At 48.0% G+C, this 18,509-nt stretch overlaps 1 protein-coding gene across 5 annotated transcripts in view; it reads right to left on the bottom strand.

Annotated features, from left to right (window-relative positions):
• Positions 1-13,005, bottom strand: part of MBP (myelin basic protein) — a 384,529-nt gene extending 371,524 nt beyond the window's left edge. For 2 of the 5 annotated variants that reach the window (XM_063923326.1, XM_063923328.1), the window contains exon 1: positions 12,719-12,965. The gene's annotated coding sequence lies outside the window, so the exon portion shown is untranslated. Of the gene's footprint in view, positions 1-12,718 lie in introns of all 5 variants that reach the window. The other 3 variants (XM_063923329.1, XM_063923330.1, XM_063923331.1) reach the window with 2 other exon arrangements.
• Positions 13,006-18,509: the final 5,504 nt, after the last annotated feature.

Genomic DNA, 18,509 nt, shown 5'->3' with positions numbered 1-18,509 from the left:
AGGGAGGGCAGCCAACTGTTTCTGGACAAAATGGATAGGGCCGAAATTTGGACCTTTATGGGAAGGAAACTTCTTGGACTCACACCAAGATACATATTTTTTCCACATACGATGGTAATGTTTTGACGTTACTCCTTTCCTAGCCTGCATCAGGGTAGGAATAACCTTGTTCGGAATGCCCTTCCGAGCTAGTATCTGACATTCAACCTCCATGCCGTCAAACGTAGCTGTGGTAAGTCTTGATAGGCGAACGGCCCCTGCTGCAGCAGGTCCTCCCGAAGAGGAAGAGGCCTCGGCTCTTCTAGCCGTAGATCCAGAAGATCCGCGTACCAAGCCCTTCTTGGCCAGTCAGGATTGCCTGAACTCTTGTTCTCCTTATGAGTTTGAGAGCTCTTGGAATGAGTGGAAGTGGAGGAAACACGTACACCAACTGGAACACCCACGGAGTCACTAGGGCGTCCACCGCCACTGCTTGCAGGTTCCCTCAACCTGGAACAATACCGCCGAAGCTTCTTATAGAGTCGAGAGGCCATCATGTCGATCTGGGGTACGCCCTAAAGATCTGTTACCCCCTTGAACACCTCTGGATGGAGACACCACTCCCCGGGATGGAGATCGTGTCTGCTGAGGAAGTCCACTTCCCAGTGGTCTACTCCCGCAATGAAGATTGCTGACAGCACCAACACATGTTTTTCTGCCCAGAGGATGATTCTTGTTACCGCTGACATTGCAGCTCTGCTCTTCGTTCTGCCCTGTCGGTTTATGGAAACCACTGTCGTTACATTTTCCGACTGCACTTGAATGGCCCGATTTCTCAGAAGATGGGTCGCTTGGAGAAGACTGCTGTAGATGGCTCTTAGTTCCAGAATGTTTATCGGCAGGTCGGCTTCCAGACTTGACCACCTTCCTTGGAAGGTTTCCTCTTGAGCAACTGCGCCCCAGCCCCGGAGACTTGCATCCGTGGTTAGAAGGATCCAGTCCTGAATCCTGAATCCCGAACCTGTGGCCCTCCAGAAGGAGAGGTAATTGCAGCCACCAGAGGAGTGAAATCCTGGCCTTTGGCGACAGACGTTTTCTCTGGTGCATGTGAAGATGGGATCCCGACCACTTGTCCAGGAGATCCAGTTGGAAGGACCGAGCATGAAACCTCCCGTACTGCAGAGCCTCGTAAGAGGCCACCATCTTCCCCAGAAGGCGAATGCACTGATGAACCCACACCTGTGCAGGATTCAGGACATCCCAGACCATTGTTTGTATCACCAACGCCTTTTCCTCTGGAAGAAACACCCTCTGCAACTCCGTGTCGAGGATCATTCCCAGAAAGGACAACCTCCTGGTTGGTTCCAAATGTGATTTTGGAAGATTCAGGATCCAACCATGTTCCCAGAGAAGCTGGGTCGTGAGAGCTATGGACCGTAACAGCTTCTCCTTGGACGATGCTTTTATCAGCAGATCGTCCAGATATGGAATTATGTTCACCCCTTATCTGCAGAGGAGAATCATCATTTCCGCCATCACCTTGGTGAATACCCTCGGTGCTGTGGAGAGGCCGAATGGTAGGGCCTGGAATTGAAAATGACAGTCCAACAGTGCGAATCGAAGATAAGCTTGATGCGGCAGCCAAATCGGAATGTGGAGGTACGCATCCTTGATATCCAGGGATACCATGAATTCCCCCTCCTCCAGACCTGATATCACTGCCCTCAGAGACTCCATTTTGAACTTGAACTCCCTCAGAAAGGGGTTTAGTGATTTTTAAGTTCAGAATGGGCGTGACCGAACCATCCGGATTCGGTACCACAAAAAGGTTCGAATAGTAACCTTTGTTTTGCATATGAGGTGGTACTGGCACAATGACCTGTGCGTCCACCAACTTCTGGACGGCTTCTTGCAGGAGAGTCCTGTCCGCCAGCAGAGCTGGCAAGCCTGATTTGAAAAGTTCGGTGAGGAGGGAGATTTTAAAATTCCAACCTGTACCCCTAAGACACAATATCTTGCACCCAGGGGTCCAGGCCGGATGACACCCAGACGTGACTGAAATGCCTGAGTCCCATCGTCATGCGGAGGACTTTGGTGTACATGAAGCAGGTTTCTATTCCTGGGAACCTACAGCCGCAGGTTTCTTGGACTCGGGCCGACCTCACTGAAAGAAGGTGTTGGACGGCTTGGCCTTTCTGGGTTTGGGAAACCGAAAGGACTGTGATGTAGCTGAAGAAAAGGGTTTCTTCGGAGCAGGTGTAGCTGAGGGAAGAAAAGGTGACTTACCAGCCGTAGCCGTGGAGATCCACGCATCTAACACTTCCCCAAAGAGAGCCTGACCTGTGTAGGGTAGGGTCTCCACACTTCTCCTGGATTCCGCGTCAGCAGACCACTGGTGCAACCACAGTCCTCGACAAGCTGATACAGACTTGGAAGAAATTCCCGCAGCCATGGAACCCAGGTCTTTCATGGATTCTACCAGAAATCCAAACGAATCCTGAATGTTACGTAAAAACAATTCAACATCACATTTCTCCATAGTATCCAAATCTTCAAGTAACGTTCCTGACCACTTTACTATAGCTTTGGCAATCCAAGCACTGGCAATAGAGGGACGTAGTATTGCCCCAGAAGCCGTGTACATGGATTTGAGCGTATTATCAATTTTACGATCAGCCGGCTCTTTCAAGCCGGTAGATCCTGGAACAGGTAAAACCACCTTTTTTGAGAGTCTGGATACTGACGCATAGGCGGATACTGACAATAGGCGGGTTTTCCCATTTTTTTTTCTATCCTCTACCAGGAAAGTAAACGCTACCAGAACCCTTTTAGGTATCTGGAATTTTTTATCCGGGTTTTCCCAAGCCTTTTCAAAAATAGTATTTAATTCCTTTGATGCAGGGAAGGTTAGCGAGGCTTTCTTATTTTCAGTGAAGTAAACCTCCTCAAACTGCTCAGGTGATGTATCAGCAATATTCAACACATCCCTAATAGCCTCTATCATCAACTGCACCCCTTTTGCAAGAGATGCTGCACCCCTCAACACATCCCCATCACCTTCTGTAGTATCAGAATCGGTATCGGTATCATCCTGCATGATCTGTGCAAGAGCACGTTTATGTGAATATACAGCGGGGAACCCTGATGTACCAGAACTAGGCCAGACTGCCATAGAGTTCTGTAAAGCCTGAGTTGCAGATTCATTTTGTGCAACCCTATTTGAAATCTGAGAAGTCATAGATTTGATAGAGGATAACCACTCAGGCTCCCTTGCCGGAATCTGTGCTAAACCAGTGCAATCCTGATTACATGGAATGGGATCATCCTGAGAGAACATATCCTCTGCAGCATATGACACAGAGTCCCTGGACATTGCTTAATGGAGACCACAGACACTCCACACACACAGGGGAGGACAGAGTTTCACCCCCAAGAATGGCAAGAGAGACACAGAGATTGGAGCCAACCCACACACAGCGCTTTTAATATAAAGGGAGACCCCCTATCAGCGCTGACTGTGCACCTTAATAGGTTACACAGTCATTTTCCAACCCCCCCCCCCCCCCCTTCTACAACCCCCTGGTACCATGAGAGATAGCTGGAGTTGCTTTGGAGGGACTTGCTCTTCCTGGACAGTGCTGTGCAGGCAGGAAAATGGCGCTGAAAGCTGCTGGGTCCGCTCTGAGAAGCTCCGCCCCCAAAATGGCGCTGTCTTCCCGCTCTTCCTAGGATTATACTGGCCTGAGGATTTATGCTAGCTGAGATCCCGGGACCCCGGCAAGCTGTATGACCAGTGTAGGGTGTAGGCACTGGCTCAGGGCGCCCCTCACAGCGCCGCACTATGTACCGCTGAGCCTTCGGAGCGCAGTTAAATACTGCGCTCCTACCCTGATGCTGCCATCTTCACACCTGCCCTCCGCTTGCTAGGGGGGCTGGTGACTCACTCGCCACTGATCTTCAGCGCTGTAAGGGGGTGGCAGCATGCTGCTGGGGTGAGCGATCCCCTGTGGCGGGGAACGATCGATCCCCTTAGGAGCTCAGTGTCCTATCAGCGGAGATAGTAGCTCAGACCCCGCAGGGCGGACACTACTCCCCCACTTAGTCCCACGAAGCAGAGAGGCTTTTGCCAGCAGCCTCCCTGTAAAATAATAAACTCTAAAATAAACTTTACTAAAGAAGCTCTGGAGAGCTCCCCTAGCTGTGACCGGCTCCTCCGGGCACATTTTGTAAACTGAGTCTGATAGGAGGGGCATAGAGGGAGGAGCCAGCCCACACTCTCAAACTCTTAAAGTGCCAATGGCTCCTGGTGGACCCGTCTATACCCCACGGTACTAATGTGGACCCCAGCATCCTCTAGGACGTAAGAGAAATCGGGCATTATCGTCCTTGTGTATGGGGCCCTTTAGTTACAAAATAGAACTAAAAGTAGCCTCATAAACGTAGATGTCCAATGCTAGAGATTATTTGTAGTTCTCGCCTTATATTATGATAATTAAAGTGAATAACTGTGTATCTGTTATCACTTAAATGACTGAAAAGTGAGATTACTGAGTATTCTATCTTTGCGAGTGTAAAAACAAGGAGTTGCAGGCAATGACCTGTAGCTTATTAGTCACCATATCAACTATCACTTTCGTAATCATAAATCAGAATGTGTAATTGTGTATTTCATTCAATTTCAACAATTTGTAAGCTTAAATCAATCCCCTGTATTAGGTCAGGAGTTACAAGTGCAAAATCACTGAGGGCACTCCATATTGTGAATAGATGCATGCACTGCTGGCTATTCACATCCGCCGCTTATGTACAAAATTGGAAATATCGGTCATACATCGGTAAACCACTGAACTTCTGAGTATAGGTGGGTACACACTGGTAGATATATCTGGCGATCAATTGATCGGCAGATATATCTATGGACGGATCGAGCAGTGTGTTGAGCATACACACTGCCCGATCTGTCGGGGACTGACGTCAAGAACTGGGCGGGCGTGTACACACGCCTGCCCAGTTCAGCTGTCAATGACCGACGGCTGACCGCCCGTACACTTACAGCGACGCGCCAATATATCGGTAGATATACTGGCCGTCGGCTGTGCTGCGACGCAATATGTATGTGAACGAAGAAGTTCATAGACGTTTCGGCCGTACACACTGGCCGACGGACCGGCAATATATCGGCCGTTCAAGAGAACGGCCGAACCTTAAGTCTATACTGCAAAGCAACTCTCCTAAGACGTTAGGAGCTCTCCAGCTGCGAGTGAATTCGCAGTGGCTTACTTTGGTACACTCTGAACACGGTCCCAACATGCCTGCATTTTTCTAGCTACCCCCGTTACCTCCTCCATATATTGACTATTTGTTACTAATTTTGCAAATAAATCCTCTGTGTGGGCGCTATCGCAAATCAACCGCTGCACATTCGCAGAGCAGCTTCAGCACATGCACAGTGGCAAACAAGTCACTCAACTATTTACAACATCAACATTGCATACATATCTGAATATCTGTATTTGATTAGGAACCGTTGAGCATAAAGCACATAGCAGATTATAATATGTATATACAGAACCGAAAAGAAAAAATTTAAATATAACCATCTGGATATTAAAAAGAACTACAAGACAGTTACATAAAAATGTATCTTTAACACACCTACTAGTTGACTTCTCTAGGGATGGGAACTGGCAACCAATCTAACATAAACAATGATAGTTTTTTTGCAGATGGACGATGTTTTTACTAATAACCACTTAACTGAATTTTTTTTTTAAAGCACTCAAAAATTGTTGTTTTTTTTTGTTTGTTTGTTTTTGAGTGAATTAGGTGGAGGACATATATTTACAGTTAACCAAAATGATATTTGTAAAAATTATTTTTTTCCTACATTGGAACCATGCGACTTTATTTTAGCCCCGCAGCCACCAGGTACACATTCGGACGGCTAGGGGGCGGGGGAGCGGGTTTGGATTTACATGTTCCATGCTTTTAGTATAGCTTTGCTCCACATGGAATATCAAACTCCAAATTGTTTTTACAGTTAACACTCATAGAGTACTGTATATGCTGTGAATTTGATATTTTTATCAGGTCCCCCGCCAGAGATATTAGAGGTCAATATAGGTGAAAAACGTGGAGAATCATCCTTATATGACAAAACATGTAGCTTGAAATGCACTGAAAATAATGTCTGTTTGTTATTCCATCTATGACTTTTCTGAGCTGAGATATTGCATTTACCACAAACGTCTTCACCTGTGAAAAATGTCATACACCATGATACAAAAATGACCGCCATCTTTATATGAAAGTAAATAAAAACTAAACTAATGGTGGTTTCAGACTATTAACTTACAGGGGTCATCACACACCAAAAAAAACCAAAACACTTTTGAAAAATGGTTAAGCAACCAGAGCTGAACCACTCCACATGGATTGAACCAGGAGTGGGATCCTATGATCCCCATCCCGCAGACTGTTTAGCTCAGGAAATTGTCACTGTGCACCACTGCTGTCCCTGCAAGTTACAGATAGTACATAGCGATTATTAATACATATGCACCTTAATATTAGGTGCCGATACTGTAATAGACCTTCTCCCATATCTCATTTCACCATAACTCCTACAAACATGGGGAACAAGTCTCCAGTGATGTCATAGAGAAATACAGCTTTCATATTGGTGGCTATTAATGCTTCTACCTACTAGTAGCAACAATGTAAATTCCACAATCTTACGTATGGATTGTTGCTCCACAGTCTTTGGGCCTAATTCAGACCTAATCGCTAGCAGGCGATTTTTGCACTGCTGCGAACAGATAGTCTCCGCCTACAGGGGGAGTGTATTTTAGCTGTGCAGGTGTGCGAATGCATGTGTAGCAGAGCTGTACAAACAGATCTTGTGCAGTCTCTGCACAGCTCAGGACTTACTCAGCCGCTGCGATCACATCAGCCTGTCCGGGACCGGAATTGTCGTCAGGAACCCTCCCTGCAAATGCATGGACACGCCTGCGTTTTTCCAACCACTCCCAGAAAACGGTCCACAAACGCCTTCTTCCTGTCAATCTCCTTGCGAACGCCCGTGCGAATTAATCCTTCGCACAAACCCATCGCTGAGCGGCGATCCGCTTTGTACCCGTGCAATGCGCCTGCGCATTGTGGTGCATACGCATAACCTGATCACCCGCTGTACGAAAAACGCAGCCTAGCGATCAGGTCTGAATTACCCCCTTAGACTGTAAACCCATTCAGGAAGGGCCATAGATACTTTCAGTTTCATTTCACTGTATGTAATTTATTTGTGTCACAGTCCCTTTGATATACAAATGTTCCTTTCAGTATAGTGATGGTCATCAATCATCGATGGTTAACAAACGTTGGTTTGCCGGCAGTAGCAGTGAGAATGGATTTTTTTCCCCCGAATGCAGTGGGCAAAAAGCTTAGTGCCTTCCCTGAACCTGATTGTCCTGCTGTGCTCCACAGCTGGGATGGTCATCGATGGGTGCAAACCAAGGAACGTTCGTATATGGTTTCTTGCCATTGATGACTCTCGCAAACAGCACCACCTATGCCACCAATGGCCATGCCTAGTTCAATATACAGCACAACCTAATATGTCAGTGCTTTATAATTAAAATATAATATTAAACAATTAACACAGCCACAGTACTAAGGGGGTGATTCAGACCTGATCATAGATGTGCTAAATTTAGCACATCTACGATCAGATTCTCTGACATGCGGGGGGAAGCCCAGCAGAGGGCTAGTCCGCCCCGCATGTCAGGCCCTACCCCCCTCAGTGCCTAAACCTAACCTCCCCCAAGTGGTACCTAAACCTAACCCACCCTTCCCGCAGCCTAACCCTAACATCCCATCCCCCCCACACACACACCACCCAACGCGCACACACACACACACAATCTAACCCTCCCAGGTGGTGTCTACACCTAACCCTCCCTGCTCCGCAGTTGGTCTCTTTACCCAGTTGGGATTCCGGCATTGGCTTTTTGCCGAGTGTTCGGATTCCGGCGTCGGCATTCTGACGGGTGTCGGGATCACGTCAGCCAGCATACTGACCGCATTACCATTTAACAAGTCTTTGGGCGGGATGTACTAACCTCTCCCGCTGAGGTATTAAGAGTTATCGCTGTGCTCCCGGTGTTTACTCCTCGTTAGTTGTTTTCCTCCTTCTGCCCGGCGCTCCCCAACACTCCCTGTAGTATCCGCATCACACTGGTCGTCACTGCGGTCTGCCATAATCACCGCTGCGGCCACTGATCCCTCCACAGCGGTTGTTCAGAGCTGCGCTCCCCCTGTCAGTGAGTCTCGCATTCGCAGTAGTAGGAAGCAGAGACTACTGCGCATGCGCGACTGACAGGGGGAGTGCTGAACAACCGCTGTGGAGGGATCAGTGGCCGCGCCTGTGATTATGGCAGACCGCAGTGACGACCAGTGTGACGTGGAAACTACAGGGAGTGTTGGGGAGCGCCAGGCAGGAGGAAAACAACTAACGAGGAGTAAACACCGGGAGCGCAGAGATAACCCAAATACCACAGCGGGAGAGGTTAGTACATCCCACCCTTAGGGGTCTATTTACTATTTGGAGATAAAGTGGACAGAGATAAAGTACCAGCCAACCAGCCCCTAACTATCATTTTTCAAACCCAGCCTGTGACATAGCAGTTAGGAGCTGATTGGCTGGTACTTTATCTCTATCCACTTTCTCTCCATTTAAGGCTTAGAAAATAGACCCCCTAATTCCAGCAGCATATTTTGTTCAATATCGCAGCACTCTGCACATTGCCATGACTCTTTCACCCGGCGGAGACCTGGCAATGTCTGGAAGACTTCGCTGAAGCTGGATAGGCTGCGCAGTTTCCCACTGCCGGCATTGGGAGTGACACCGTTTTTTTACTGCTGATTGTTGAATACTGAAAGGAGGGCATAACCCTTTTAGCAAGTGATAATAGGGTTATGTCTTGTTCTTAAATGGGGCTGAAAGTTTTATCTTAGAAGCGTATAACAATGTTTATATAGAGGTCTATTCATAAAGCAGAGAAAAGCCCTGTTTTGCGTTAAACAGGGCTTTTCTCTGCTTACCGCATTTGACAGAGCGTATTACCATGAATAAGCATACCCGCTCCGTGCCTGAATTCCATCACCAAACTTTTGTATTGTGAGTGCGATTCATAATCTCCATGGAGTTCAGGTTTGTCATCTCAGGATGGTGTAACCTGAACTGTTGTGCGGTAACTGCAGGGAAGCTCAATGCTTCCCTGCTCCCTGTCCGGCACCCGGCGCTAGCTCCACCCCCTGACCTCCCATCACCCACTGCGCCTGCCGGGAAGTCAGCAGATGGAGCATGCGCAGAGGAACCCACTGGCTGACCCAGGACATTGCAGAAGGGGCCCGCCAGAGGAGACGGCATCGCCGGAGCCCTGGACATCGCAGCTTTTCGCTGGAGATGTGAGGAAACGTGAACTGCTACTTATTCCAGCTATAAATCGCATCGAACCGATGCCATGTATAGTGATAAGTAACAATTCGTTTTTTGTTTTCTTTATGAATAGACCCCATAGACTGTATAAAGTACATAACTGTTAAAGCAACTGCTTTCCTTAGGGGATCACTATGAAATATATACAATCAAAATCCCGACGGTCAAAATCCTGACAGGGTAAAAATCCAGACAAGGTCAAAATACCGACATTTAAAGTATCGACAAGGTCAAAATACCGACATTTAAAATGTCGACAGGTCAAAAAGGCGACAAGTTTTTCATTGTTTTTGTGTGTATGTCGACATAGGTCGACATGGACACCGTATTAGTGTACCGCATCAGTTCGCCATGCTTCGGGCATGGTGACTCGCTGCGCTCGGCACACTATTATATTCACCCCCAGGTCCACTGGGATGGTAACGTATGAACAAGTCATCGACTTTTTGCCCTGTTGACATTTTAAATGTCGGTATTATGACCTTTTCGGTATTTTGATTGTAGGTAAATTGACCACATCCTTTCCTTAGTATGCCTACTATATATACTGTGTTTCAAAACCTGTTTGCTAGCTGTAATACAGTAAGGGGCAATACAAATGTTTTCCCCTGTGGCTGTCAAACCAGTAGTTGCTCTGTTTGTATGTCCATTAGCCGTGGGAGGCACAGGGGTCTATTCATAAAGCAGTGAAAAGTGTGGAGAAGAGAGCTAGTGGAGAAGTTGCCCATGGCAACCAATCACCATGGAAGTAACAGTTATAATTTGCATACTATACAATTGTACGGAGCAGCTGATTGGCTGCCATGGGCAACTTCTCCACAGGGACGAATCCAGACTTTTCTTTTGGGGGGGCGGTTTATGAATGAATCCTGACTCCTCCCCCTGGGTCAGAGAGAGAGAGAGAGAGAGGCAGGGATCAGAGAGAGAAAGATCAGTGGAGAGACAAACAGGGGTCAGAGAGAGAGAAAGGGAGATACAGGGGTCAGAGAGAGAGATCAGTGGAGAGACAGACAGCGGTCAGAGAGAGAGATCAGTGGAGAGAATGGCAGGGGTGAGAGAGAGAGAGAGAGAGAGAGAGAGAGAGAGAGAGAGAGAGAGAGAGAGAGAGAGAGAGAGAGAGAGAGAGAGAGAGAGAGAGAGAGAGAGAGAGAGAGAGAGAGAGAGCTCAGAGAGAAAGAGAGAGAAATCACCTGTATCTGCTGCAAAGACAGAGCTGGTAGCTACAGTGTCCAGACACAGGCAGTCAGACCTAAAGACGAAAAATTGTATAGACTAAATCCACCTCTACCTAAGCACATGTGCTGGTGACTGTCAATCATAAGATATGTGAACATGAAGAAACAAATTTAGTAACGCACCACACAAGTGAACCTAAGGATGACATATAAACACAATTTACTTTAATTTTTCAACAACAAACTTTTGGCCTAAGGGTGCCGTGAAAAAAATTCTGGTACTCTAGGTGCCGTATTTGGGAACCACTGGTTTAGGTCTAACTTCACAATAAGCACTTTTTCAAATCACCTGTTACAAGAAACACCCTAGTACTCATTTTCATTATAAATATGCAATGCCAGGAAATAAAAGTTCAGCCCCCACCATCATGGCCCAACAGCAGCCCAGTCTCCACTGAGTCTCCACCAGTAGCGCTGATGGAAACAGGAAGAGCCATGCCTGGTACTCCCCGATGTGCGCCTCCTCTATCAGCCACTTCCTGCGCTCCGGCCCCCGGTGTCTCACATGGGCCCTTGCACACACTGCAGCACGCACGCTGCGCCGCCTCACCTTACATACAACAGCTCAGTACACTACAGGTAGAAAAGAATAAGCAGCAATACGGCCGGCACCAGCAGGGAGCTCCCTCTCACCCGCTGCCTGAGAAACGTTATGCCGCCTGTGTGAGGGGGTCAGCGGGAGCAATCCCGGGCTGCTGCTGCTGTTTGGGGCAGGAGGGATCCCGCACAGTCACCAGCGCTGGGTGCAGGAGTAAGTGGGCGTGGCTTCGGGCTGTGTGTAGGGGGGGCATTCGCCCTTATCGCCCCCCACTGCTTCTCCACAGACTCACTTCTCACGCATAGACCCCACAATATTCTTCCCGCAGCCCACTAAGGTGGTGTCTGGTTTGGGCACCCTGACCAGGCCTTCAGATGGGTTTAGCTGCTATACACGGCTAAACCCCATGTATTTGGGCTTGTGAACAGAGATGGGCGCCCGATAAGTGCAACAACTGAATTGTTCCGATGGGCACCCATTACTTTGGATGCCAATTAGAACAACTGAATGGTTCCCTAAATGTGAATGAACAATGAAATGCATTAGAACATAGGTTCCAAAATAAATAAATAAATAAAAAACAACCCAGGTTATTGAAACTGGAAAATAGTTGGAAAAAGCAGCAACTCACTAAAATCAGACTACAGTATATATTAAATAGGTTCACATCACCGAAAAATCAGACGCGGGCAGTAGAGAAGTGACTGACCTTGGTGGTGGTGGTGGTGCCACTTAGCAAATGTGAGTAGTACAGCAAAGTTACACAGGTGTGGGGAAAGGAGAAGCATGGGCAGACACTGCACTGACAGCCACACACACAGCCTGCCGCTTCCTGTGCACGGGGCGGGGGACACACACTACACACCACTTGTTTTTTTTTTTTTTTTCTTCTTCTTCTTCCTTTCTAAACAGCTCTAGTCACCACTCGCCACGCTCGCGGCGAGCAGACAGCCCCCCGGGCAGAGGGAAGACAGGGCACTCTATAAAACCACGAGGCACCATAGGTGCGAGAAGCTGCCGCCTCTGTGTAAGGGCAGAATGTCAGTGCCACCACTGCATACTACCCCTACACCCCATCCACTGGAAGGTGCACTTGCGTTAATAACCATACATCGTACGCATGAGTATAGTGACACAGAGACCGGGGTTACATAATACACAGAGCCCGCGTCATAGGGGTAAATCTGATAGAAGCATGGGTGTCTGCGGGGCTGTAATCACAGAGCGGGGACTGCACATGACATATGCCACCCACATTTAGCGTGTGCCAGCCTATCCCTGCTCAGCCCTCCTCCAGCACACACATTGGGATTCACAATAAAAGCCATTATATATATATAGTGATTTCTGTCTGCTTCTTCGTATCCTGATAGGGCGCCACATACCCCAGCCCGCGCTGTGCCCCATGCACCCACGCACCATATACCCGGCACACCGGGTGCCAACAAGAAGGAAGCTAGATGCACCCACCGTATACACATATAGGCGCCTCCCGGGGGTCCAGTGCTGGGTATAGAGAGGAGGAGGGGTCACTATGTGCACTGCAGCTAGTCTCAGAGGTGAGCAGGCGGAGAACAGGTTAAAGGAAATTCTACACCAGGTGATAAAATCTTCCTGACAGCGCTGTGCTGCTGCTGGGGCACTGCCTCCTCTACCTCCTCCTCCAGCGCAGGCTGCTCCACCTCCACCTCCTCCCCAGCAATGTGCAGCAGCAGCAGGCAGCACAGGTTGTTATTATTACTGCAGCAGGGCTGTGGCCGCCCGGGGCTCCTTCCTGCATACACAACGGAGGTGCTGCTGCCTCACCGGCCGGACTCGGTCTCTCTCCTTCCGTCTCACTGCTGTAACAGCTGCTCATCTGGGGATCAGTCACGCCGCCTGCTGGCCCCGGGCAGAATGTGCTCAGCGTGTATCAGTCCTGCAATGAGAGTACAGTATATACCGAGCCGAAATGCTTCTTCATTCCAACAGCTCCTGTCACACAATTAGTTTCCTGCCCCCGCAGAGGTATTTAGTCATTTCTTACAGTAAGCCAGCACTTCGCATGCAAAGGATAGATAATAATCTACCAATTTTACTGTTCATTTGGCTCCAATCAGTACTCAGATAAAGGAAAACCCATATAATATGCTATATTTTTGTATCCAAAGCTCCACATTTTGTTTCAGCAGTAATTATGAACTATGGGGCTAATTCAATAAGGATTGCAAATTCTACTAATTAGCAGAATATGCAATCCTTCTGTTCGGATGCTGGGGTCCGCCAGTCGCAGGGCAAGGCCGCCCAGCATGTTGACCGCTGCCTCCTCCCCTTCAACAAGCAGAAAATTGCAATCGCATCGCAATTTCTGCTTGTTAGCAGAAATTAAGGATGCCTCCTGCCGGCGCAGAAGGCCCGCCTCCATGTTTCCAATCGCAGGTGCTGCGTGTGATGTCATGCAGCCGCCGCAATCACGCCCCCCCCCCCTTCATGCAGAGCCGGCCTTAGGCATAGGCAAACTAGGCAATTGCCTAGGGCATTTGGTATGCTTAGGGGCACCAGCAGCTTCTGCTGATTAAAATGATATGCGGCATGCCTATATTCTGTGTGTGACTGCTGCTGTATCTGCATACAAAATGCTACGTTGCAGTGTAGTCCTGGAAATCACTGTAATGTAGCATTTCATATGCAGATACAGCCGCAGTCACACACAGAATATAGGCATGCTGCATATCATTTTAATCAGCAGAAGCTGCTTGTGCATCCTAGCCACATAGTAATGCAAATAAGATGCATTTTTATAAACAAAAGGCGCCTGACGTTAGCAGAGCTGCCACTGACTCATGCCAGGCATCTCCTGCAGAACTAGCGGCGGTGCTAGGGGGCACCAGCCAAAATCTTGCCTAGGGCATCATATTGGTTAGGGCCGGCTCTGCCTTCATGCTGCACTGCCCCCTGCTTGGCCGCCCCACAACGCTCTGTTTCTGCCCTGGAAACGGAGCGTTGCCGTCCCCCACCCCGCGACCGCCTCTGCCTGATTGACAGGCAGAGGCGATCGCATTTTCTGCGGCCACATCTTTTTCTAATTTTTGCTGTAGGATCGCGCACCGAGATCCAACCTAAATTAGCCCCTATGTATGTTGGTGATTACTTTTTTGCAGCGATTGTGTAACAGTTAGGGGCCCATTTATCATTAAACTAGAGGGCGTACCTGGTGTTGCCTGGGAATTTCAGAATGTCTGTTTAAAAAAAATGTAAATATTAAACACAGTATGAATAACATTGTAGATAGCTGAATACCCGTGCTTTGCTACGGTATGAGGTAAATTAGAACGATAGTTTGTTCATTTACGTTGGTTGAAGATCTAGTATATAGGCATTTCTTGCTTCCCTGCAGCACTTTGTGTAGTGGGCGGACCCCTTTTTGGTCCCCCAAGGGACCCTGCTCTTCCCACTATACAACTCTCAGTCTGTGGCTTCCTGCTGCCTCCATTCCCCTCCTTACACCATGTCAGTGCCCCTGTGAAATTATCGATTTTTTTACAGTTTCTTATGAAGCACAGCACATTATGTATTTCCTGATATACTCTGTGCTGCTGGGGGACCGTGCTACTTCCACCATATAACTCAGTGTGTGGGTTTGTGCTACCTGCATTCCCTTCCTCACATCATGTCACTGGCCCTGTCACATGCAGCCCTGTCATCACTGACATATCATGCATGTCCTGATATAGTGTGTGCTGCAGGCCCACCCCTAGGGGTGCTAGTGGTGTGTTACCCCCACAGTGTTTGTTCCCAGAGTGTAAGTAATATGTGTAGCAAGTTTGGTATAAATTGCTCCAGGCCTTCCAGAGTTATGCTGTCTGCTGACATACTCTGTGCTGCTGCCTCACCCCTAGGGGTGCTAGGGGTGTCTTCCCCGCGCAGTGGGGGTCATTCCGACCCATTCGCACGCAGTGGTTCTTCACTGCGGTGCAAACGGGTCGGAACTGCGCATGCGCGGCGGCCGCAATGCGCACGCGCGTTGTTGCCCGGCGACGGCACAGCCAGAATGAAGAAGAAAGTGATTGCTAGCGCGATTGCAAGAAGATTGACAGCAGGGAGGCGTTCCGGGGTGTCTACTCACCGTTTTCCAGCCATCGAGATCCGAACGCAGGTGTTTCCAGGCGTTTGGAGGGCGGATGTCTGACGTCAATCCCGGGACCTTCGTCGCTGGATTGTCGCACAGGGTAAGTAAGTCTGACCCAGGTCTTGTTTTGCAGGAAACTTATGTAGCATAGCAGGCCTGCACAAGCAATCGCAGCCGTGCTATGCTAAAATACACTCCCCCATAAGCGGCGTCTAGTTGATCGCACGAGCAGCAAAAAGTTGCTACATGCCATCAACTCGGAATGACCCCCATTGTTTGTTTCCAGATTGTAAGGCATATGTGTACCAATTTTTGAGTACATTGCTCCAGCAATTCCGGAGTTATGTTGTCTCCTGATATACTCTGTGCTGCTATCTCCCCCCATAGGGGTGCTAAGGATTTCGAATTGTTTTAGTTACCGTGCTTTAATACGCTCGTATGTAAAATATCACGATCTTCGCTTGTAAACTGTGGATTTGTATAGAAAGACAGAAGGACAGATTTTCGCTTTTATATAGTAGATAATGCAGCAAATGAGCGAGCTGAATTGCATGTAAAGAGAAACAGGTCTTTTCACGATCGTACCCATTAGTTTAGACGGGTTTAAGTGCTTTGCGCGCCTAAACCCGACTGTACTGGGTGCGATAGGGGCGATAACGGGGAACATTTGAATATCTCCCCTTTATCTACCATCACTGTAGACGGGAGATAGGGGGCGCGTTAAGATTTGAATCCGGACCACTATGCTTACAGTAGTGCTCCTTACACATAATGGCCACAATAATAGTGCTTACACATGCTGCCCCCAGTATAGTGCCAGATAGACATAATGCCCCCAGTATAGTGCCAGATAGACATAATGCCCTCAGCATAGTGCCCGTTATATACAATTTTCACATATCTTGGATAAACAACTCCTCAAATCCTTCATCACACAATACAAAGGGAGCTTATATGTGCCGCCCCATGCTCCAATAATATGTAGGTGTCATTATTTATGAAAATATAATTTGTCAGCCAAACTTGTTTTAATCTACAGTACAAGGCAGATATTTTCCAGCATCCCGGGCAACTACTTAACCACTTAGGGGCAGATTTATTAAGCCTGGTGAAGTGATAAAGTGGAAGGTGATAACACACCAGCCAATCAGCTCCTAACTTCCATGTTACAGGCTGGGTTTGAAAAATGACAGTTAGTAGCTGAGTGGCTGGTGCGTTATCACCTTCCACTTTATCACTTCACCAGGTTTAATAAATCTGCCCCTCAACCACTTAACCATTCAACTGACAATTTCCCCCCCCCCCCAAAAAAAAACCACTCAGAAATTGTCAGATTTTTTTATGAGTGAATTATGTGAAGAACATTGGTTTACGCTTCCCCAGCGGCTGCTATTGTATGCAACCGCTGGGTGGGGGGTCCTGCCGTGCTGACGATCAGCAATGATTGGCAGCACGGCAACACTGAGGAGTGGGTGTAGGGAGGCAGAGGGACCCTCTGGTCCCTCTGAGAGCCGCAGCGTAGGAAAGTTTCTCTTCCCTGCCGCTGCAAAGGGCGTAGTATGGTATGCCGGCGGTCGGGCTCCCGGCGACCAGCATACCGGCGTCGGGAGCCCGACCGCCGGCATACCGACAGTGTGGCGAGCGCAAATGAGCACCTTGCGGGCTCGCTGCGCGCGCCACGCTATTTTATTCTCCCTCCAGGGGGGTCGTGGATCCCCACGAGGGAGGATAAATGTCGGTATGCCGGCTGTCGGGATCCCGGCGCCGGTATACTGTGCGCCGGGATCCCGACAGCCGGCATACTGAAGACCACCCGCTGCAAACACTCTCTATCTGACTAATCGTATCCTGTGTGACCAGGTCTGATAAAGCACTTGCTGGTATGGTTGCATCTGATGCGACCATGCCAGGAAAGTGGTTAAAAGGTGGCAGCAGGTCACATGACGTGTCAGGTGTTACAGCAAGGGACAGTTGGAAGCAAGTGGCAGTTGGTCAAGGGAAGTCCAGAGGTAATCGCTGTGGAGACAAGTTGTGCTGTTGAGGGACTGCTGACAGTGGCTGTGCGTGTGAGCCATGCCACATCATGGACAGCTGCTCTGTGAATAGAACCAAAGACAGAATCGGCTAAAGCTGTTAGACAAGCGGCAGCCTCCCTTTGTGCCCTGGAATGGAAGGAGGCAGGTCAGAGCAGTAACATGCAATGGGGTGAGGCAGAGCCTTTCCTGTCATACTAACGTATACACCAGAGTTTTGACTTTATAAAATATCTTTAAGATTTTGCACGTGCTGCTCCCTTTCTTTGGAATTATCTACCTCTCCCCCCTTAGACTTTCCACCTCTCTACAGAACTTCAAACAGGCTCTCAAGACCCACTTCTTCACCAAACCCAGCCGTCTCTCATCCTAAGCCCTCTGTGGCCCACACTCACTTTCTATCCCATCTGTGTCACCACTGTGTGTGTGCCCCTTCCCTTTAGAATGTAAGCTTTCACGAGCAGGGTCCTCTTCCCTTATGTGTTTTTACATCTCTTACTTAGCTCATCTTCTTTTCAATAATTTCTTTGACAGCACCAAATCCCTCAGTTTTCTGACGTCCTGATACTTATTTCAGTGTTGTCTGCTGATGCAGCTATGTTTACTGTATATACACTGTACGTGTCCTATATTGTATTAAATTGTAAGTCACTGTCTTCTTGTTTTGCTTATTTGTTTATGTACTTTGTAATTGGGCGCTGTGGATCCCATGTGGTGCCATATAAATAAAGGAAAATAATAATAAAATGTCTGTGATGCACTCTGTGGGGGAGATTCAAATGTTTGAAAAATCGGTTGAGTGTCTGTTTTTTCCTGTCTATTAGATAGGAAAAACCAGACACCCAACTGACTTTTCAAACAATTGAATATGTATGTAGCTACAATTTATTACATGTATTATTTCATTAAAAATTGAGTTACTATGGGATACTGATAAAATCTGCTCAATAATAATAAATATAGTTAAGTAGTATATAAAAAATGTGTGTTAAAAATGTAGGCGTCACCTTTATTGATAAAATAATGCTTACTAGAAATTAAAACAAGCTTCTTGATAAATGAGAGTACTGTGCTTTGAGGGGACAGCAATACAGTAGTTGTAAATATAGGATGGAAATGT

The sequence above is a fragment of the Pseudophryne corroboree genome, chromosome 5 (genome assembly GCF_028390025.1).
Source record: "Pseudophryne corroboree isolate aPseCor3 chromosome 5, aPseCor3.hap2, whole genome shotgun sequence".
Lineage (NCBI taxonomy): Eukaryota > Metazoa > Chordata > Amphibia > Anura > Myobatrachidae > Pseudophryne > Pseudophryne corroboree.
This window is presented reverse-complemented; position numbering and strand designations above follow the sequence as displayed.